The sequence below is a fragment of the Bactrocera oleae genome, chromosome 6 (assembly GCF_042242935.1).
Source record: "Bactrocera oleae isolate idBacOlea1 chromosome 6, idBacOlea1, whole genome shotgun sequence".
Lineage (NCBI taxonomy): Eukaryota > Metazoa > Arthropoda > Insecta > Diptera > Tephritidae > Bactrocera > Bactrocera oleae.
The window spans coordinates 61,402,359-61,427,480 of NC_091540.1; the positions used below are offsets into that span (position 1 = coordinate 61,402,359).

The 25,122-nt window shown below is 33.9% G+C and overlaps 1 protein-coding gene across 7 annotated transcripts in view; it reads right to left on the reverse strand.

The window, feature by feature from the left end:
• The window catches only part of Shab (Shaker cognate b), a 183,897-nt gene that overhangs the window by 152,715 nt on the left and 6,060 nt on the right, over positions 1-25,122 (reverse strand). For all 7 annotated transcript variants that reach the window (XM_070112146.1, XM_070112147.1, XM_070112145.1 and 4 more), the window contains exon 2: positions 17,650-18,009. The gene's annotated coding sequence lies outside the window, so the exon portion shown is untranslated. The remainder of the gene's footprint in view (positions 1-17,649; positions 18,010-25,122) is intronic.

Here is a 25,122-nt window from a genome sequence, read left to right on the forward strand (position 1 = left end):
AACAAGGAGTTGGTCTTTCTTTCTGTTAACGATGACTACACAAAAAAGTTTAGGAAAATGTGCAGTGGCTCTCATCATCTCCTTTGGAATAATATTTTCGATTAAAGCGTATTATTTCCAGATCTATACTCAAAGATCTGATTGAAAAAAAAAAATTATACCGAGTGTTTGCCAAAACAAAAACTAAATCAAAAACCATTTCTCAGCCTAAGTATTCACCACATTTAGCCACCTAAGTTGCTCCGTAGCTATAATACTCTTCACAAATACAATAAATTCAATACAAGAAGCACCACTGCTTTAGACAATAACACATGCCAAATTTCATGAAGATATCTCGTCAGATAAAAAAGTTTTCCCTTTTGCCTTGGCAAAAGTCCTGAATTGACCATTTTAAATTAATATAAGTCTGCAACTCTGAAATCATGTGGTATAGAGGAATTTTTTTATTTTCGTGCATTATACTGCCACATGCTTCGTTTTATCTTTGAAATTTTGTTTAAGTTGCTGCTTAGAAAATGGTGTTGGATCAAAGTAGAACGGGTTATGGAATAAAATTCTTCAAAAGCATATCCGGATGTGTGATAGTTCGATAGTTTTAATATTGGGTTATTCTCAAAACATTGGATTTGGAATTATACCCAACAAAGAACTGTCAGCAGGGCAGCTTTCAGCAAAACAGTTTGTAGAATATTTTATGTCGCTACAATAACAACTCCCGTTTAGAATACCAGAATTTATATGTGGCAACATGCTTTTGGCTCCTGTAACACTTTGAAATAATGGAGTAATTGAATGCACATATGTAATCGCAACAATAATAAACATTTTGTAGTGAAGTAATTCCCAAAGTGGTGCACCCAGTTTATGCCTAACAATGATAATAACTAAATGTCAAGTATTGTCGCAGCGGTAAAGTCATTTATATAATTACTCACGTACGTGCGACGCACACACGGTCAAGTACAGTTAGAAAATTACATATAGATATAAAAATATATACATATACATATAGAGATATATAGTCAACAAATAGAATATATAGAGAAAGTGGTCTCGGTGAGTTCTTGTTCGACCACCGCTGAGTCACCAGCTGTGCAAATGTTTAATGAATGCACAACCACATACACACCTTCATAGATATCCACATTAACACACATACATTTATATTGTGAAATCTATGTATGTATATGTAATATCCTGCATTTGTAACAGGGCCTTGCTGCCATTGGTCTCCCTGGCAGCGGTATACCAAATGCAGAGTAGCAAAAGAAGCGTAGTAAGACAAACTTAAGGAGCGTATAAATTTATGTGCGTTTCATTATTGCCTTCGCAATCCCTCGGCTGTTTTATTCCGGCGCTTATGCTTACACACGATATCCTCTGCTGCTGCTGCTGCTGTTGGTTATCGCTCATGACCGACTGACCATATGCGCAGTCTTTCCTTTCGCTTTCCGTTTGCACTGCTGTTCGGTTGCACGACGAATAATTAATTGTACACGTAACGGTAATAGTACATTTCACTGTCACTTGGCGTCGCCGTTGTGCTGTTATGCCGCCATTGTTATGTTATGGTGTGTGTCCTTTCGCTGCCACTCCATTTTTCTTCATTTCCGGCAGTTGGTAAAATATTACTTTTATTAACTTTTCTCCTCACCATTGGATGTCGTCCTACTCTAGTTATGTACATAATTGAAATTATGGATGCATTTGGTAATTTTTATAAGCAATAGTGCGGTTGATTTCACTAAACGCTATTGCTAAGTTTTTGATTATTATTATGATTATTTTTTTTTTTTAAACTGGTTAGAGATTAATTGTCTAAAAATATTTTCTAACATTATTTGATAGTGATGAGTCCACTTAGATGAGGGGTCTCTGATTCCGGTTTTGTTTTTGATTGATAAAAACTTGTCTCAATATCATGGACAAAACATCCGATCCCAATTACTACTTCATATAGAGCATTTTTTTTCTCCTCAACTTATGAACATTTACGGCTTTTCGCAAGGTAAGAAGCTACTTATATTCACCTCTCAATATATTCGTTGCTTGGCGAAGGAGACTGGGCTCCAAAAAACCGAACTGTCTTTGTACGTGGAATACGACAATACCACTAGTAACCTAGGTAAACTTTCAATATGAAACTAAATATGTCGGAAGGTAAATACAAAACCTAAGAAGACCTTTACCCAGAATTTGGGACATCTGACGATGCTGAACGATCATAGTGCCGAACATAGTACTAAGAGATTACATTGTTTTCAATTTGCAGGCCTCTAGAAAATGTATTTTTTAATGACATGGTCAGATGTATTCAGCTAAAAGGAGATTATGTTGAGAAATATGTCGCCATTTTGTTTTTTAACTGTCGTTTTTCTTTTGTATGCTTAATACTATTAGCGGATTCCCCCCGCTCATTAAATTATAAAAAAAGGCAAAATATATAAAGATACTCGTAGCATAGCTATTATTATTTTTTAAGGCAGTGGGGTCAATTGGAATTTTGAAAGAAAGCTTTTCAAAAAACATAAATATAACATAACACCAAAAAATTTAAATTTGTTTTCCCCTACCTTATAAGTACATACCTTTTTACTACTAATTTTAGACATTACAAACACATTTTTCTAATTCAACTCATAATCCTTTTTTTCGCTGATTAAATTCTTAATTCGCACTTTAGCAATTTTCTTGTCGCTTTGCCGTCAACACAAGTGACAGCCCGCGCTTTGTAGGCCCTGCAGCAAGGGCACGCAACAACTGTGAACAAGAACAAATGACAACATTCCTTCACATTCCGTTATGTAATGCGGAAAGCCCACATAGTCACTTGAGTGCCGTTACTGGTGGTGGTACGAGTGTGAAAACATGTAAAAGTGAAAACGAGCGTGTGATTAAAAAAGAAACAAAAACAACAAAACAAAAAAGTAATGTGAATTGCAATAATGAAAAGAAAACATGCCACATAGGAAAGGCAGAAATGGTGTACAACAACAAGTGGTTGCTGGGAAAATATTTATGCATCCGAAATAAACACATATGATAACTCAGATAAATACTTGTACAGTGTGTCAAAAGTGAATGTCTAGAACGCATGTCACTAGAGCGCAAACATACGAAATTTTGATTTATCTGCTTTTTGGCTGGGGCAACACTCCGTTGATTTAAAATAAGAAAGGTTAGAGAGTTGCCACCTTTTTTAAGTTTAAAAATTAATTTAAAAATGCAAACCATTAATTCGGTGCTGCCACCTGTATGGAAATTTTTAGTTTAGCAAATTGGTAGCAAACTATAAAAAACACTATAAACTAAGGAGGTTTCAAAAATCTAGCAATTGCAATATTTTTTTAAAAGGGTTGCCAGCTCTATGAAAATTTGAAAACTTGAAAATTAGTACGAAAATACAAAAACACCACAAATTGTGGAGATCAAAAAAAAAAAACAAGCAACCAAATTTGTGTTTCAATAGTGTTGCCACCTGCATGGACATTTTAGTTAAGTTTAAAAATTTACATATGAAGGTACAATGGAAAAATAGCATTTAACTGGAGACGTTTAGTTTACAATAAAAAAATATTTTCGGTTGAGCGTTGCCACTTGTTTAAAAAATTGTAATAAAGTAATATTGATAAGTTAAAAAACGTACAATGTAGCTATGAAATGTTGAAGTGAAAAAATAAAATCTTATATAAAAATATGTTTGAAAAGGATTGCCACCTGTTGGAAAAAAATCACACACATTAAAAAATAAATAATTTTATTTCAAAATCTCTCAATTGCAGAATAAGTCACATGCCTGCATGCATACATGCACGACTACTCTAGCATCGCTTGCTTACCAGTCACCAGCAACCAGTGCAATTTCTAGGAAGGTGCTACTATGGCTAATAACACACATGCTACTATCTGTGAGTACACACATGCACTTTGTGGCTTATCTCTCATGAGACTATTTATTGCCATACAACAACAACAAAACAACTAGTTGTTCTGCCATTGTATTGCATTTATGCTACTTGTAGGCCTCGCTACGTCGGTTATTGTATGTACCATATGCTGTTCTAATTATGGCAGCAACCACAACCGTCGGCTGTCATTTGTTGCACATGCATTCGCATAGAAACAGTTACAGCTACAGTTATACAGCCGCTCGCATGAATGGCTTAGGCTTACGCTTTGGCATTGTTGAGTGTTTACCTTGTGTCACTTCATACGCCATTATGAGCTGTAAATTTCTTTGTTTTCCAATTTCCAAGCAAAACTAGGCTGAGGCTGTTGATTACACTTAGCATTTACAGCTGCAGGACAATGTTGTCTGTGCTAAGCGGCGCTTACATGCTTGCCGCGCTGTATTTGTCGTAATTACATTTGCTTTGTTTGCACACACGAGTGAGTTGCTTAATATCACAGATTTCATATTTGGTGCTTTGTTTGCTCAAGAAGGTTTTGCTAAGTTTAATTAACTTAGTTGTAAGACAGTAAGGAGATTTAGTTAATTTATGAACAGTTAGAAGTTGCAAAGAGTTGCTGAAATGTTCAAGGAAGTAGTACAGCATGTTACTCATACGACATGTAGACTTTTTAATATCGATGGTATTAAAGGCATGACCCATATTTTCTGCGTAAAACCCTGGAATATGATTTTTTGCTTAAAGTGAAGAAACAGTTTCGTCATTTGGTGTATAATTATGAAAACTGCTAAGTAATTTATTGTTCAAAGATTATATTTACACTAAATTAGAGCTATCATTTTTCAGATATAAAAAGGGATTAAGTGATTTTTTTTTTACTTTTTATTTATTTTTCATTATATTTTGAAAATCTGCATATTCAAATTGTTTATTGGTGTAAAGTGAGAAAAAACTCGAAAAATTTGAGCTTTAATGGTAGAATGATTTATTTTTTTCATATTGGGTCCACTGTAAAATGTTTGTATGCGCTGGAGTTTTTTTTAACGAAACTCCTAATTGTAATTGAGTTGTAACTGCGGTATAAAACACTGCACCGAAGCTATAATACCCTTCATAAATACAAAACGTTACATACAAGCACTTGATTCCGATCGTTCAGTTTGTATGACCGTCATATGCTATAGTGATCTGAGCTGAACAATCAATAAACAATTTTATTTAATAAAAAAATGATGTGAACTTAAACCAATGATCCAGGTATATACTACTTTATGCAAATTTCAGTAGCTATGTCCATTAAAAATCTAAAAAAAAAGTTACAAATTCTTAAAAAAATTTGTAAAATATAAAAAAAAAAAATTATTTGGTTAGATTAGATTATTTTCAAAAAATTATATAAATTTGGACCAGTACGCTTATTGTCTTAAGGGCTTTTCACCAATTGTCAGTTTAAAAAATTTAATTTATTTTTGCTTATATATCGAATGTATGGTGAGTGAGTTTCTCCGAAAATTTGAAGTTGATCGGGCAAATAGTTTCAGAGATATTCATGAGAGTTTTTTAACTTAGTGAATTGGCGCCCAAAACTTTGAAGACATTTTTCCCGAAACGCTGTTGTCAGAGTCGATCAGAGAAATTTTTCCGAAAAGACTGAACCGATCGACTTGAAATTTTTACACCACCTCCTTAAATATATTAGTTAGATATTAGTTATATATGATAATGATCGAAAGAATAAGTGTTTTGATGATAATAATATTTAATAATAAGTATTACTATTTATTAAACAAAACTTCTCTTCAAAAAATACGTGCGAAATCGTTTTTTTTTCTGACTGCAGTGTGGATATTTAAGTGCTTATATAAACATTATAATATGGATGAAATTTTTCTAGAAAATTATTATCTTATTAAAGAAATTATCATGAAAAAACCCAAATCTCAAAAAAACTGATAACATAATAGATATACATTAGGACCATCTAATTTCCGGAAAATTGTAAATAAAACGAAAAATTTTTAATCTTCAGTAATATTTATTTTGTCACCTTCAAAATATGCTCCTTCTGGATTGGGGCGTTTGCGCGGAAACAACCGTCGTAAATGGTCGAAATTGTGGGCCAACAATTTCCGAACACTTTCTGGTCTTAATGTATGATAGTACAATCGTAAGAGAAAAATAACAAAAATAACTAAACTTCTTGTTTTGTATAGACTTCTTTTAATCGTCTTTTCCCAATCTTCTTTTAACTGATTTGTGGGCAATTTGGGTTAAATTGCAAGTTCATTTAATTTGATGAAACTTTGTTTGCAGCATTACATAACAAATTTCGCTTAAATCACAACATAGTAAATAATCACACTTCATTAGATTTGCACACGACTAAATAATTAGTTCATCTATCAAGTTAATCGCCATACGAAAAAGTAATTAACAGCAAGCAAACGGCAAATATTTGTTCAATTATCTCAGCAAAAGTGTGTTTTGGTGAATTTATCAGAAAAAAAAACAAAGGTTTGTTATTATTATTTTGCTATTTTGCTGTTATGTATTTGTTGTAGACCCGCTGTTTAATAAAATTTTTCGATAAAAGCGCGAAATTCGCATAGATCCTGCTCTCTATCCATACAATTATTTTAAGGATCCCATATGCTGCCATGAGGTCGCTGTCTGATTAAAAATTCTTTCTCGGTGTTTAATTTCAGAGCATCATTAACGTCAGCGAGTATCATAATTATAGGTTAACCTTGAACTAAACTCAACTATCAAATATTATATTTATAGAACAAGTTAGATTAGGTATTAAGTTTTAATCCTGAGACGGTTATTTCATTTGGACGGCTATAGGCAAGTCCGCTAGTTTTATAGAAGAAGGAATTTTAGCCGACACCAAATCTGATAAGGCGATTGATTTTGATTCTGTCAGTTCGATAATGTTTCAGCCATTGTCTCTCAAAAGCAGAAGAGTTGAGTAGGAAATGTTGAGATAATTTTAGTTAAACGTCTTCCAAAACACTTGGCCAAATGGAATACGAAAATTTACCCTCATATAACTAGAAAAAAGCGAACTTTACTGAGAACTTATATGAGGTTCACGCATCCGATAAATCGATAGAAGACAGCCGAACTTCGTTGCTAGTAAAATTATATGGTGTCACGAAAACTTTTCTATGCAAGTCCCTCCATATGCGATTTCTTAAGATTTCGCTATATTTATGCATATAAAGAAGTCTTATACTACTTGGTTAGGTATCCCTTGAAATTCATTTGCGCGGCTCGCGGAGGAGTTAATATTGCTTCATTATCTTCATGGCAGTCACCCCCGCTTTATAGGCGCAACGTATCGTTTAAAAGTTCGAGACAAGAGTTTATGACCTTCGACCCAGGTAGGTACAATAACGACATGGATGAGAGCATCGGCAGAAGTTGAGAAGAGAGAATTCATGGAAAAAAAATGCAATATTATTGCCAAGAAGACCATGATATTGCGTATGTTCCTTTATCAGCACAGGCGAAACACTCGCCAGAGCCCGTGAAATAAGAAAAGAAAAAAAAACTTTGTCTTTAGAAAAGTAAGTCGGGTTAAGCTTGCAGAAGCTAAAAGCGATAGGCTGATTATATTTATTATAAATATTGTACAATTTTGAACAAATCAATATGTTTAGATAATATTCGATGATTCTTGTGGTTAACTGTTAATAAACGTATAATATGCATGATACAAACCACACAATCAAATTGTACCTTTGTCACATGTGCAACTCGGTATCTTGTCCAATTCTCTCCCAGTTAGCCTAAATGATAAACGCACAAATACGCGCACATCATTCATACACAACTGCAGCGCATAACGATTCGGCTAACGGCATAATTTGCCACGAAAATTAGATCATTAATCTGCAAACTTTTGTGGTTTGTCATCAATTTTAAGAGATGTGCTATGCGATGATGGGCTACTTTACACGTCGCACTAAATTAGCAAATGCAAACCGAAATAAGCCGCCTCAACGCCTTTGTGTGTGTGTATTTATGTTTGTTTGTGTATGCGTGTGACCGCCCCGGGACAGCCTTTGGCTTAGCCCTAAACCTTCGAAGATGAATGTGTTGGCATCCGTTGTTGTGGTCAATGTCGCCATTGTTGTTTTTGTTGTAGATTAAGTTATGCACTTTGGGACTGACAGTAACAAGAAGAAGGCAAACAACAACAACCACATGAACCCGGTAGCGAATGATGAATATTTACTTAGCTGAACCGCAACACTAAACTGACATGCATAAATTGGTTAAGAACCGTGTTGTTTGGCTTTTTTGGCTGCTGACTATAATTGCTAGGCGTTAGCAATTCTTACTTGGCAATTTACATGAATATCCTTCTGTATAGATATATATAAAATATACACTATATAAAATATACACTATCTATTTTATATATATATATATATCTAATATTTACTCAAGCCAACAAGAAAAAAACACTGACGGCTGAGTTAACGGTTGTTTGTAACACCTCAAACTAATTGCTTTAGATATAAATATATACAAAAATGATTAGATTAACTGTCCATCCTGACTTGAATAAAAATTGAGATATCTTGATGAAACTTGGTACATGGCACTAAATGACAAAATACGAAAGCTATGTATTCAACCAAACTTTCTGAGAAGAAGTCTTTATGCAGTGATGACCACAGCCAGTACCCATATGACAGTTATCTTGGAAACTACGAAAAATCTGATTAGATACGGATAGACTAAACAGGAGTCGGTGTCTAAATTGGACAATGGGCGGTAGATCTTGAGGTATAGGATTTCAGATAGGGATGGTAGACAGGTGGAATTCAGCTAAAGGTACTTTAACTGAAGATCTACCCGATCAATTTCAACCAAATGTGTTGAATAACAGTACTCTGACATTTTTATGTTACGCTGTGGAAATTGGACTAACATCACTTACCATTTAGTAAAATTTTTTCCGATACTTTCACTTCCCAGAATAAAAATCAAGTGCAAATTAAGTTCTAAAAGTAAAACGTTGCACAATTAGTCACACTAAGGTAGACTATTTCAAGTACAAAAATAGTTGAAATCGAATCATGACTTTCCAAGTCCTGAGACACTGAATATGTGCCTATCCCTATGTGCCCTCCAGTGCCTATGGCTCACATTTTACCGAAAATATCTGTCAGTCTGTGAGATTTTTTATTGAAATTCGGAAAGAATCATTTTTTATAAGAGTGTATCCTTGTGTCAAAAATAGGTAATTTGGGTTAATACTCCCCTTTTAGTACCAAAATACAAACTAAAAGGACCTAAACGTATTTCCCTGGCTTCGATAGTATTAAATTTCGAGAGATCGTTGCATTATCGATAAGTTAAGTCTCCAAATTAACGCTAAAGCATTTAGATCTTACAGTGTTTTGAAAACTTATTCTATGAAATATTTTTTGAACAATTACATATCTCATTGTGGAAGAACTAGGTTAGACGCACCTTAGGCACCATTGTGATGTTATGATTCTTTAGTGGCGCTGTTCGCTGTTAAACAAATTTTGTGAGGATCTACTAAATCTTAAGTAGTATGTAACATAAAGACTGTTGAAACACCATGCTAGATTCCTTAAATCCAACTTTTTTGATTAGGGGTATATTTTAACGTACGTACAGTTTCACTGAACTTCTGGGGAATCCATGACTTTTGAGTATCCAAAGAGAAATTTCTGCGTGAGGTTAGCATAATTTAAACAATCTTTGTTGTGTTTGTTCCGTGAATTGGGATATCGTGGGTCTGAATTTGCACAAATTTTAAGCTTTCCTTGAAAAGTTAATATTTTTTGGGAAAATCACTCGGAGTTTTTAGTTTGATTCTTGAAATGTGACAAAACTGCATTGGAAAAACTTTTAACTTGTAAATCTACATTTATCGCAAATCACTCTATGCTGCTATACAAAAACCTTTCCTTTCTGGTTCAGAGAAGCCATGCATAACAAAACTAGGTTCTTTAAATATGTCACAATATCTCAATAAACCGAAAAGTTGAAAGTAACTCAAGGTGAGGTCAAAGAGACACCAAAACAACTTAAATAACTCCATTAAAAATTTGGTTTCATTATCACAAGTTAATTTCTTTCTTTCATGCAAGAACTTATTTGAGCGTGACGACAATATCGTGATTTCAATCAGCACGTGTTTCTCCACCCACAATACACAGCGGAAGGCCAAAGAGCACCAAAAAATACTCAGCGACTGATTTCGAAAGCACACAGCAATTGCCAAAATGAAAATAGTTATGGTGAATACATATATTTGTAAGTATGTCATATGTGCACTGTGTGGTGAATGCTTATGTCTTTAAGGGTTTTGCTTGTTTCCACGTTTTTGCACGAAATCCGCCAACAAAGTAAGTGTGTTCAATGGAGAAGAGGGTATATTGTATACAGCACTACCAAAACCTCTAAAAATCTGGTAATCCTTTGAAAAGGCTTACCTCCACGTAAAAACTTGTACAAAAAATGCAGTCGATGGACATAGCAATAGGAACAGGTGTAAGTGTTTTTATTAACGAAGTCACTGTTATCACGTTATAAAAAGGTTTCTTTTTATTTTTATGCAATAAAATTTGGATGAATGTATTTTTAAAAAATTAGTACGTAGTAATCTCTACAATCTATTTAGAAAAGTTTCGAAAATAAAATACTGGTTATTTTGGTATTTATAATACCAAATAAAAAAATCTAAAATTTCGACTTATATATTTGGTGTCATGTGGGATATATCCGTCCTTAATATTTATATCCAAAGTTTACCACGAAGTTTGTAACATACAGAATGATAAGTCTGAGACCCTATAATACGCGAACTAGCCAGTTTTTGAGATATTGATCTGAAATTTTGCACAGCCACTATATAATATAATATAACTGCCATACAAACCGAACGATCAAACTGAAGTCCTTGTATGGAAAACTTATTTATTTTACGAGATATCTACACGAAATTTGGCATATATTATTGTTCAAAGCAATGTCATTATTTCTGAATAAATTGTTCAGATCGGACTACTATAGTATAAGCTGTCATATAAACTGAACGATTAAAATCATGACTTTGTATAAGACATGTTTTATTTGACAAAGTATCTTCAAGAAATTTGGCACAGATTATTGTCCAAGACAATGCTATAACCTGCGAACACATTGCTCATATCCGACCACTATAACATATAGCTAACATGCAAATTGATGCATAAAATGAAGATACGGTTATTTTCATACACTTTTTTACTATAAAAAATGCCTCAGTGCAGCGAAAGTTAATGTTTTTTGCTTTGGTATCTATTCCTAAGCGACACAGGAAAAACAAATTTTCGAGATAGATGGCGCTGTGGTATAAAGATCTTAAAACGCAAAATTAACGGATTTATTTTACTCAAAGTCGAAAAAAATAAATCAACATTTAATAAAGAACACGCAAAAGTATTTGGAAAATATAATGTCACGCCAATATTATCATTACTTTTCTGTTGTACACTTTTCAATGAGCGCAACTGTATATTGCTAACTGTGACAACAGAAGCAAAAACATAATTGCTCGTTGCTTTTGATAGCTAAATAAATTACAAAACAGTTCATATTGTATTTTTTATAACTTTCACGAAAAACAACTTCAAAAAACGGTTAAACGACAAAGGTACAAATGAAGCAAAGTGAACTTTATTCAACACACTTTGCAGATAAGAGCGTGGCAAAGCAAATGAACACTTTGATATTACTCACTGAAATTACCGAGTTTATATGTGAGACAAAGAGTGTGAATGTTTACTGTTATCTCGTTGTTATATTTTGGGGACTGTTTGTTGTTGATATTTACCCTCATTTGCTGGGCAATTTGTTGTTTGCTTGCCAGCAGTGAGTTTACTCAAAGCTTCTATGTTCACTAATGTGCTTACATATTCACACACACACACACATAAATGTACGTAAATATTCGTAAATGTGTTTATGTGTGTGTTGACAAAGTTGCTAATGTGTGCGCTGGCAGCGTAAATGCATTCGGCGCATTGCCAACTATTGATTCTGCAACTGTAAGGAATATTATTTAGTTGTCACTGTGTCTTCTACTATTTCGATTTAGAAGCGAGCTCATTTAGAAGTAATACGTGTGTGTATATTTATGTGTGAGTTGTGCTGTTGAAGTAGTCGTTGGCGTCAACAATGTTGGTACCGTTACTGTCTTAACAATCGCTTTGGCATCACTTTGCCTCTCGAGTGTTCCCATTAGCTTCGGTATTGTTGGATTAGTTAGCTTCGAATGTTAAATCAGAAAGCCTGGTGAAGTCAATCTATGATCGCACACAAATGAAGTTTTAATACAACAATAACAAGTAAGTTGCATTAAGAAAATCGATTTTGGTTCTTTTGGTTATAATAGAAAAGTGAAACTAGAACTTTTGATGTTGTTTTGTAAGCACAAAGCGCTTTATTATTATATTCACCAAGTTTGAGCTTGTGTGCGTGTTAATGTGAGGAAGGGTGTGTGTTTGTTGTAAGCTTTCAGGTTAATTAAACTAATTGTTTTAATAAAAAAATTTCACAAAGCGGCTTTTAATTGTTGTAAATCTCGTGATTGGTTATTTCATATGTACTTCGAGGCTCAGAGTAGTTAAGAAGTGGTTGGGATAAGTGGAGTAAAACCTTAGTTTGCTTTGCCTTACCAACACTGCCATCTTCTTGTCAATCGCCTCTATGCCGATATGACTGAATGTGATATCCCAAACGTTTGAAATCAAAGAAAGGATCACAACGATTGGGAGACCAAGTCACTGTTGGCAGTTACTCGTTTAACTTCTAGGTAGTGTAAGACTTTGTCTATCTAGCATCCAGCATAAATACCAACAATGAAATTAGCCACGAAATCAATCGAAGAATTACTCTTGCCAACAGGTGCTTGATCGATAGACAATTCTAAAGAACAGCTGTTTCTAACAAAACCAAACTAAAGCACTATGAGTCATTCATAATACCCGTAATGCGGTATGGAGCGGAAGCATGGACAATGACGAACAGCGATGAGAATTCTTTAAACGCGTTCGGGAGAAAAGTTTTCCGAAGGATTTTTTGGCCCCCTACGCGTGGGCGAAGGGGAGTACTGGATTCAATAGAATAATATGAATATAGATATGGACATAGTGTGGCGCATAAAAATACGGCGGCCGGTTTGGCCATGTTGCCTGAATGGAAGAAAATACTCCAACTCTCAAAATGTACAATTCTGTGTTCCTGGTGGCCGACTAAGAAAATTACAAAAGTAGTTGCTTATTAATGCCAGTTTTCAATTTGACGAAATATTTTCTAAATATTTGTCTTTAAGTCTTCACTCTAGATCTATTTGTGGTACTAGTGCTCTCTGCTAATCAGTGTTCAAAGCTTCACAATTTATGGTTTGATCAAAACAAACAAACTAGTACTGGTTCATAGAGGTTTATCTTTTTAAAAAGTAATCTTATCATTTCGTCACAATGTCAATATTTCATATCAACCTATTGACAATTTGTTTACTGCAGCTTAAGTGGATGTAAATTTATAATGGTCTTATATTTTTTCCGTAATTATTCTATGAAAAGAAAAATGTATTGGAATTTTCATAAAAACTTATCATTTATGTGACTATTATTTAGAGCATAGCTTTTGGCAAAAGGTCTGAATATAATATTTAGCATGTTGTATAGTGTTGCAATCTGGCAACTCACAACTTTATCGTAAAGTTTGACAATTTCGATGTTATATTGTACATACTCAGAGCATTTTAACATACGAGGGCTAATTATATTGCTTACAGTAAATTAAAATATTCATCTCGGCCATGAAATTAAATCGCGAATCGCGCGATTATTTTTTATAACATTCAACGTGGATTAACTCTGTCTTTCAAGACATCTGGAAAACCAACCGTCGAAGACAGATCACTCTTTACCACGACAATGCGAGTGTGAGAGACCCATCAACTGAAAGAAGTGTATTTTTGAGCTTTCAAAAAATCGATTTGATGATCGATTTACCGTATAGTCCATACTTGGCACCTAATGACTTCTCTTTATTCCCGTAGTTAAAAAAAAAAAAATATAAGGCCACCGTTTCTAGAGAACTGAAGAGGCTGTTGATGCGTTCAGAACGCACTAGTGTATAGATCTTAATGGAGAGTATTTTGTATAGCAAAAAAGTGATTTTCGATGATTAATATTTGGTTATATTCTCAAATCCCGCAATATAAAAGGCAACCCTCATAATCTACCTGTTTCATTATACTGGTTCGCTTAGGTAGACAATAGATGATAAAAATATAAAGCAAAATCTTCCTCGTGATATAGTATTCAACTTAATAATGCTATAAATATTATCCAGGGAGGCACATTGGGTGCTAGAGCTATTGAAAGAACCATAGACAACAATATATTCATAGGTAGACTCGAAAATAAAAAAATACTTTCTTTATGGCATACAAAAAGGCTCCACTGATACAATTAGTTGGAAAAATGAGAGAAAGAATACTAAATTTCTAGTTAAGAGGTTCCATAATGAATTAAGAATAATCCGGCTGCACTTTTTATAACCCTCGATTGGAGTCTAGCATTGACACGCTCTACACAAAATGTTTTGCGTCGATCTATAGATTATGACATCTTTTGGTATCTCTCCGATGTCAAGATGGTGATTTACAAGCACTGTTTCTTTAACTTTACAAGCGTAGCTAAAATGGACCAGTCCGAGTCAAATTTGATCAGATGGTAGTGGTGCAAAAGACAACTTAGGGTTGTAGCATTATTTGATGGGTCATGGGTTGAAATCGCAAAAATACCCATTACAGAATTATAGTAAATTCTATCTTCAGTAGACAATATCAAAAACGGACAGTAAAAATTACAGTATAGAGGTAATTAGTTATTTGTAAAAGCCCTTAAAATTTGCATAAACATCAATTTTTTCGGCATACATGAAGAAGAATACCAGTAAACATCTTTTAGTGATACATGCTTGGTTCCACTTTCATAAATTTTTACTATGTGGCAGCACTTTATTTTCACACCATTGTGCTTCCAACCTAAAACGTGATGCAGATGCTTTGTAAAGTGGTTACATGTGAGCACAAGGTAAATATTAGTGTTATCAGGAGAAAGGAAACTGGTTGTCAAGTATTCAAGTTCAAAGACTCTACTCGGCACCACTTTTTACAAAACTTGACTTATATTATCCTGAAATCCCAAAAGTCTCGAAGGGTCAAATTATACATAACTGAAATATAAATATATAAAATACGAATACACTCTCATACGCTCATCAAGATATACATATGTAGGTATACTTGTAGTTATCTGAGTTCAATCAATGAAACAAGTTTTGTTGCGCTTTTTTTCCAAGCTTTTATCGTGAATACATGAAAAACATAATAAGAATTGGCATAATAAAGATAAAAAAATTATAAAAATAAAAGGGAATTATAAAAAGGATAAGCACTGACAAGCGGATGCATGAGCATAGCGGATAAGTGGAGCCACATTACTACAATACCAAAGAGATAATGATATGCTTTGACAAGCTCATGCACAGCATGTCGTTCGAGTGTGTTTGTTTGTGTGTGTGTGTGTGTGATGCCACCCTATCATTGTGGCGGCAATTGGAGCGCATTGTAATCGGTGTAGGTGGCTGGGTTCAAAACAAACCAATAACGCTAATAAACGAGCAACGGCTGCCACAGCAACGCGGATACAAATCGACAATAATACCAAATGAATATAAAAACAAGAGCACACACACACACACACTCAGACACATCTCTACATACTAATACAAAAACGAAAGTAAATAAGCTTGTACACCAAATATTATCTGCTATTAATACGGGACCCGGCAGCAAAAGTACTTTTAAACACACCCACACACACATACCCAACCATGTATTTATTGTATGAAAGAACATTGTCGGCAGCAGCAAGTAGAGCAGCAAGTGAAAATGAAAGTAAATAATATATGCTCGTACTTAGTCGCCAAATGGAGAAAGTTTTATTGTGTTTTCGTGATATGCATCCCTTTGTTGCACATATACATAAGAGTACAAACATACGTGTTTGTAATAAAACAAATAGTTTTATGTCCTTTTGCTTGCGCTGAACATTCAAAAGTACCGTAATTCTGTGGGTATCCCCTTTCTTGTACTTAAGCTTTTATGATTGGTTATTTTTTGCCCCTTGTACTTAAATTTTGCAAGCAAAGCAAGGACAGATTTATTCGATTGATTGACATTTTTCGTAATAAAAAATATTCATCGAAAGCAGGTTAAATTTAAAAAAATGTGATGGAGTACATAAGTACATATATTTATTGGTATGAAACTGACAAAGTACTTGTCTTTGTAGTCAGAGTTCGTAAGAGAATGCAGTAACAATTGCTCTCCACGGTTATTGTTTTGTTTATACCTTGCGGCTTAATTAAGCATCCTAGTGTTGCGATTGATTGACAATAACCACATGGAGCCGAGAGCTTAAGGAAGACATAGGTCAGGTCGCGTTAACAGACCTTAAAAATAAATCGGGTTATGGCCTCTGGACTTATGTTGTTTTTCGGGCTATCCATAGTTATAGTCAGCGAATGTAGGGTTGCTTTGGACAATATCCTATGCCAAATTTCGCGAAGATATCTATAATGTCAAATAAAAAAGTTTTTCATACAAGAAGTTCATTTGGACCGACCAGTGTAATAACAACTTTAGTTTATAGTAATTTTATATCTGTAGCGGTTCCGATAAATGGGAAGCTCCTTAGGGAGGAAAGAACGTGTGCGAAATTTCACATCGATATCATAAAAACTGAGGGACTAGTTCGGGCATATACAGACGAATAGACAGATGGACTCTTGCTAGAGAGAGCACTCATGCCTTAATTCCATCCGTTTTTCTCTTGCGTTCTAGTGCTGGGCCTATGGCTCTCGCAAGAGCTCGATAAGCGTTAGTCAACAAGCAGTACTTTGACTGAAACGAGAACCTTCTTACTAAGATTGGACGGTACGAGGTGTTTTAAACTAGTTGCCCTTAGCAACGTTCATTCGGATGTAATTGTAGAAGTACTGACTGATTACTTTCCAATAGGCAAACATGAGGTCTTATTGGACACTAAATGGCAAAGTTACATGGATAAAGTCGGTGTGGAAACAGCCAGGCACTTTCTTCTCCACTTTTCAGCTTTCGCTAAACTTAAGTTCAAGCATCTCGGTAGCTATATCTTCGGCGAACATTTTGAATTGGCTGGAATTCATATTGACCTCCTTATGAAATGTATAATAATCTCAAGGCTCTTTCTTATTATAAGAGTGTCTTTTGATCCATATCTAAGAATTTTGGGCATCACAAAGGATTAGGGTTCACAACTGTCCAAGTAAAATTGTTCAATTGACACAACAGCCGGTTCTACGTTACTGTAATTGGCCCCGATTTTATTCGGCCTAGGGCTACGATTTCGGCGATAAAATAATAGGACATTTTACTTTAAAATATTAAATATATTTAAGGAAAATATTAATCCTTATCCAGCTAAAATTTAAAATTAAATTTGTTACATTGAAAATATTTATGAAATCTGTTAAACATTGATATTTGTATTAAAAATAGTTTGAATTATTAATTAATTAAAATTGTAGTTAAAAATATTATAAAATAATTAAACCTTAATTAATTAATTATTAAACTCACCTTCCGCCTCTCAATTATACATGTAAGCAGCTTGTTTAATGAGTATTTCGTCACGAAAAGCTTCAATTTAATTTTCTTCTTTTTTTTTTTTGTTGCGAATTAGCAGGTTAATAGCGTAGTTGAAAAAGCTGGATATTTGTGAATATATTTATTTATATATGTGCATATATTTTTTGTATATATATTTTTTCTTTACTAATCCTTAACACTTTTTAAGACTTTACTTCACTTCTTCTTTTTTCATTTAAATCAGCAAATTAGCTGAACGCCAGCCATTTCAATTATGTAAAAATTTCTGCATTAAAACGCACTTATTCGAATTTGCATAGCCACATTTCCGGCACATTTATTTCGCTATTGCTGTAACGAAACAAAAAAATAGTAAAGCATAAATATGCATAAATTAATGCGATTAAAAATGCAGCAAACGCGTGAAATTTAATCACACTTGCAAAGTTTTAATCCCAACAAAAGGAGGAAATGTGTAAAACAAAAGTAAAAAACGAAAGCAAATTATAATAATTATTGCCACAATTGCCAGCCACAACAACCACCGAATGAAGGAGATGGACATGAAGTGTATGTGTGTATTTGTGCCTGAAATATGTACTTTCAACGGTTCGCTATGAAGGTGATAAAGGATCAAATTTACATAGTACAACACGCTATACAAATACTATTGTATATAAAAGTCAATAGGGCAGAGCTAAAGGCAAAAGGATATAAGAAGAATTCGTAAGATAATAATTTCCAGAAATAAACTTGGCAAGCGGTTTTGCATATAAATTAGAAATTTCCACTGTGACAGTGGTTGCACAAAAGAAAGTAAATATATTGAGTACGGAATGAGTGCTTCAAATTTTGAAGACAATTTACAAAGAACGAATATTAAAAGAGAATAATATATAAGTACACATATACTTATAAGTGGAATATTACAGCATTAACTCTATACCAAATCCGGAATGGTTGATTTGCCCTACTTTGACCCTAATTTAAATTGTAATGGCTAACGAAGCTGTCGATATTTAATATGAACAAATGTAGTGTGTATTTCTTAAAACCCGTTGCCTGCCATTAATTCCGTGATAAAGTATTTGTGTCGCGCCCTTTAACAAGCGTATGACAGGAGATGAGGACTAGAATTTGTACTAGAATCATGACTCAAAGCTGAACTTCTTCAGGTGGGGTTTAATTTTGATTAATAGTATAAGAGCTACCATATAACACCTTGTCCTTTAGAGAGCTTTTAACGTCTCCACATTTGCTTTCTTTTTACTTTTCTTAAAGAATTTTCTGTTTCTACTTTACGCCATTAGGATGTCTACACAAATTTGAATGCTTGTAAGCAGTAACGCTCATACATCTCACTTTTTATACTTTATTTGCGATGAGTTACAATTATTTCAGATGCACTTCCCGTCTATGATAATATTTAGTATACCTAATATTATTTTTAGACCCTATTTTTTCATGGAACTAAATAACTGTATTCTGTAATGTATTGTCCATTTTGATCAATGACCTTTTGCCATCTTTCACTTGACCTTTTGCAGCATCATAATCCCACGTTCATAAAACTTATGGTTTTTATTAGCAAAAAACTGAAGCAGGTACGATTCAACATCATGACCATTATTGAAATTTTTGCCATTCAAGGAGTTTTGTAAAGATGGAAACAAAAAGTAATCCGATGGTGTAAGGTCAAAACTATATGATGGATGTGGCAAAACTTCCCAACCAAGCTCCAATAATTTTTGCCGAGTGACCAAAGATGTGTGTGGCCTTGCATTGTCATGATGGAATACAACACCTTTTCGATTTATTAATTCGAGCCGCTTTTCTTCAACTGCATTGTTTAATTTCGTTAGTTGTTCAATGTAGACAACAGAATTGATCGTTCGGTTGGGTGGTAAGAGTTCAAACTAGACAATTTCTTTATAATTCCACCAAACTGATAACAAAACCTTCTTTTGACGAACACCAGCTTTTAATGTTGTTTGAGCTGGTTCACCTGGCCCGCTCCACGATCTTTTCCGCTCGATATTGTTGTAAACAACCCATTTTTCATCGCCAGTTATCTTTCGTTTTAGAAATGGATAATTTTCATTACGTTTCTTTAACAAATCGCAGCTGTTAATGCGTTGCGTTAAATGAGTTTCTTTCAGTTCCTGAGGAGCCCATGTATCGAGTTTTTGAACATAGCTAAGTTGTTTTAAGTGGTTTTCAATGCATGCATGTGATACCTGAGGCTTCTCTGCAATCTCACGTGTTGTACTGTGACGATCCGAATCGATTATTGCTTTTTTGGTCATCATCAACTTCAACTGGACGATTTCATATTTGAGTGAAAAATTACCAGAACGAAATTTGGCAAACCAATTTTGACACTGCGGTTCTTTTATGGCTTCGTCGCCATAAACAGCACCTAACTTTTTGTGAGCTTGCGATGCTTTTTCCCTTTGCGAAAATAAAAAAAGCAAAATATGACGAAAATGTTCCTTTTGATCTACCATTTTTCAACGAACGCCAAACGAAAACTACGCAACCGATCAAAAACCTTTTTCTACTGATTTTGTACTAGAAACAGCTGAATTGCCAACTATCAAACAACAAAATGTGTTTTACATTTGGACTACGCCAGCAAACTTAAAAATTTAACTGAAGTCATCTATGAGTGAAATCCGCAATTACATAGTTGCCAACCCAATATATTATATGCCTTTAAACAGAACTTTGAGTGTGGCGAATCGAACAAACAATTGGTATAAATTTAGCAGAGTGGCAAATCTATTGTAGTAAGGAATGCAAGCGGTTGTTCTGTTCTTGATGAGTTGTCCAACTTTGTTGTTACCTTCACTTGCACATTTTCGCACAAGAGAGCAGAGTTAAAACTTAAAGAGCAGAAAAGTGGTTGATTGAAGTTAGAAAAGTATATTTGTTTTATCATGTCAGCTTGAAAGACTTTTTGACCCTAAACAGGATATATAATATTAAGTTTGCCACTAAGTTTGTCACACCCAGAAGAGGACGTTGGAGACTCTATAATGTATGCATGTGAGTTAGTGCCTCAGTTTTGCACATTCTTTTCTCCACAAAAAGCTGCTCACTTGTTAGAATTGTTGATATTGGACCAGCATCGTTTATAGCTGCCTTGTAAACTGATCGATCGAAATATTGTGCTTTTATGAAAACCTTTGTTATTTGACAAGATATCTGCACGAAATTTGACACGAATTTTGGTTCGAAGCAACAAGATAACGGCAATGCTACAATCTCCAAAGAAATTATTCAAATCGGATCATGCATCTATCATTTAGTAAATTTTCTACGAAATTATGAGTTTTGCAATGTAAAATTATTATTTTTTTTTCATTGAGTTAAATGCTAAAATTTAACCGTTAATATCTTTTAAATTGTTAGCTTTACGCAAAAATCGTGTTCGACCTTTTTTGAAGAGCATTCAATATTAGGTAATTTAAGTAATTTCAAATAAGAATTTATTTTTCAATATTTTCAAAATTTTTATATTATACCACACTTTTTTAAAAATCTCACTAACTTCTTGCTATCTCTCGCCACAATCTTCTTTAAAGCGTTTCTCTCGCCACCTTGTTTTTATAGTAAAAACAATACAAAATTCTCGTTATGAAGAAATATATATTCATTCACAGGTGGCACGACGCCGTTAATAATTATTTTGTTTAGCGTTTCTATTTCAGTTTCTCATTTTCCAAACAACGTTTTGCAATCAATTATTTTTATAACAAAACATCGAATCGCCGTCTCTCACTTTAGAACACACACACACACCGCTACGAATACTTCTTAAACTTGACAATGAAAGTAGCCACATGTACATATGTATGTAGGTGAATATTCAAAATACAAGATATTGTAAACAGAAAACGCAACCACACGTTTGCGGCGACCTCCTGCCCAACTTAACGCTGTCATTCAACTAGACATTTGCATTATGTAAATTTTGAGCTCTTACCATACACGATTTCGTTTTATTTTTCTCGTTACAATAAGAAATAATATTAATCGATGTCTGTGTGAGTATATGAGTATGTGTGTGTGTGAGTTTGGAAATGTGTTTTCGTGTGTGTGTGAATGTATTGCCCTAGTCTTGTCAAATACTTCAGCGCAGACAAGTCGTGAGTCTGTGAGGGCACCCTATTTAGAACACGCCTAAGTTTGGATAGCGCTGCTTCCAAAGAAAACGTGATATAGGCGATTAGGTGCATGCGTGTGGCTGTGTGAAAATTGTGTATTTTTTGTCTGTAATGTAGTGAAAACTCAAGTTTCTTCGTTAACACAAAACAGACTGTATCGCAATGTAAGAAAGAAAGGTGCTAGTGAGCAGGAACTGAGAAGAAGGTCAGCAGCAACAATTCCAGATTCATTCAAAATATTTATATAAATGTCTGTGCACTCACATATGCATATACATATACATATACATATTTATAATATACATACAAACACACCAGTGAGTCCTGTCGTAAATTCTGGAAAGTAAATTGTACGTACTCCCCCACGCGGAGTTCGTGTGAACAGCTCAACTGCGCAGCAGAGCTTTGTGCTGCAAGACAAACCAGCAACAACAAAAACTAACAAGACACAAACGAGTTTTATAGGTTGAGGTTAGTTTGAAGGATTTTACATTTGGATGTCTAACTGTTAAGCAGTTTCGCCGCAGAGTATTTGAAAATATAAATTTTGATGCTTTGAAGTTTTCACTTGCTATTAAATATCACTTTTCACTTGCCCCTTAGCACAGCAACAAATTTCACATACAAGTATGTAAGTACTATATATTTTCAATTATATGTGTATATTTTTTGTAGCAGAGACAACGTTTTACTTAGCCACCGTGCTGTCAAACTTCACTGACAAACAATATCCGACGCACTGACGTGTTCCTGCGAACTGACCATTCTTTCAGCCAAAAACATAGCTTCCAAGCAAAGCTCCAACCGAGCACAAACGAGGCAATGACCGAGCGCACAAGCTAGTTACCAGCGCAGTAGAGCTGGTGAGCGCGAGCGCAACAACAGAGAGCGCATAAATTAATAAACATACCGTTATATTATGCAGCGCAAATGACTGATAAAATTCCTCAATCAGGATAACTACATACCTTCAACAAACTGAAGACTTACCACGTAGAGAAAGTAGTAGTATATAACGTTACTCTTTAAACGCTCTTCGTACCTTTACATGCGCTCTCTCTTTTAAGCGTAAAAATTTCGTCGTTTTCCAGCGATTTCGCACAGCTGCTCGTGCCAACTTAAAAGAACTCCTCGGTGTTTGGTTATGTGTACACCTCAACCGGGCATGTCTTTTGCAATTTAATTTGTTGTTGTTTTTTTTCAAGTTGCACGCACGTCGCAACTGAATTTTACTACTTTATGCTTTTTTTTCACAAACAACTTAGCGTTTTTCCAGCCACTTTTGCTGTTGAGCTGCTTCCTTTGAGCGCGTTACACTGCGCACGAATAGTTCGCATTCTCTTTTAAAGCATTTAACATTCATTAACTGCATATTTTGCTTGCGTTTCGGTTTTTTGTCGGCGTGGAAAAGTTTTGAGCACGAAAATTTAACTGTTTTTGTACTTCAATTAAATGAACAAATTGTTTTAATTATTTCGACGAAGCAAAATGGCAATTTCAATCAAGTCAGTTCGCGACATGACATGTTTGGCAGGAATAGGAGAATTTTTGAATAGTAAAGAATCTAACCTGCTTAAAAATGTTAATAGTCAATAAAATTTGTTTATAATATTTCTCATAATGCAAATATATTTAAAAGTGTTAGTATTGCCTCTTATGGACCACGTTACTGTCTAAGAAATTAATAATACTCGTATATATAATATCGCAAGCCCTTTTTGATTTTACACTAACAATAAAGTATTTTGTTAGTCGCACTCCGGTAGCCAATTGGCCCAACAAATGTGCTGTTGTTAAGTAAAATCAATTTATAAGAAGTTTAGCTTATTTGAAAATCACTTTTTCGTAGTTTATTTTAGAGTAGTCGAGTAATACTCTTGAGAGAATATTTTTTAGAAATTACTTGAAATATCTGTAATACGTTGGTTGTATTAGGTAGGTTTATATATTTTGGGATTTGGCAACCCTAGTGTTGCAATCTGGCAACTCAAAACCTACAACGTTTCGACATACAAGAGCTATTTGTCTTGTTAACAGTAATTTAAAATATTCATCTAGGTAGAGTCGAGGGCCAAAGAACAGACCTACATAAGCAATAAATGTGGATCAAAAGTCAAGCATAAATATCTTTTTAATAAGGGCCTTTGTCTTTAAAACTATTGTTTATAGGTAAGTCTTAATGCCCAAATTCTATGTTCTCTGCTTAAGAATTAGAACTGTTTTTTCTGGTTTTACAAAAAAGCAATAAAATATAGAAAGAAGAAAAAATTTACAGTAGTGGAAGATGGTCGTCAAAAAATATATTATTTTAAAGAAACAGCAATAATATGTATTAATATGGAAAAGGTTTTGATAAAAATAAAATGTCATTAAACATTTCCAACAGATCTCATACAGCTTGTTCATAATGTTTAAATCATTTCGTATATTTAGTCCGAAGTTCAATCTGTTAGCCGTTAAAGAGTTATATTCACTTTTAAATTGCAATAAATCAATTTTTCTGCCAGTCTAAAGTAAATTTGAAAAAAAAAAAAATTTTTTTGAGAAGCTGCCTTTTTGTTAAAATTCTAAATTTTGACTAGTCCTTTAAGTATTTAGCTAGAGACATATTACTTTTTTATGGGTTTTAAAAACTGGAGATAATTTGAAGCAGAAAAATCCTGCTCAGCCCAGGAGACTTTGTTTTGAAGCTGCTTTTGTAGAACTTGAAATTTTAAAAAATGAATCGCCAATTATTAAAGTATATTAAATTCTGTATATGTACATTATTTTTATTTATTTATTTAACAAAATGCCTTCTTAAAAAAAAGTAAGAAAAAACGCGCTTTTTCAAGCAATGAAAAAGATAAATATATAAAAGCTGTAGATGACTAATATTTCTACTTGCGTATTAAACACCAAAAAAAAAAAACATGTACATAATATATAAGACCGCCTTTTACTTTTTACTAAAATTAGAATGCTCAACACTATTGTTCTTCTAAAAACAGAAAAACAAAAAATAAAAACCATAACTAACCATTAGTAGAAGATAATACCATTTTTACGACACAGCCTCTGCCTCACTTTGTCGGATTAAAATAAAATTTTTACATATCAAGGCTATTTTATAACGGAAAGTATAGCGAGAGTCATTTGGTCACAGACACAACGCCTCTCGCATAAACAAAGTCACCCACGATCGGCGGAATGACTGAGCGGCCTAACAACAAGCTATGTATAAACTTCCTACTTACATACGTACGTAAATAATGTAAATACATAAATACAAAAGTCAAATTGTTTGTTGCAATAA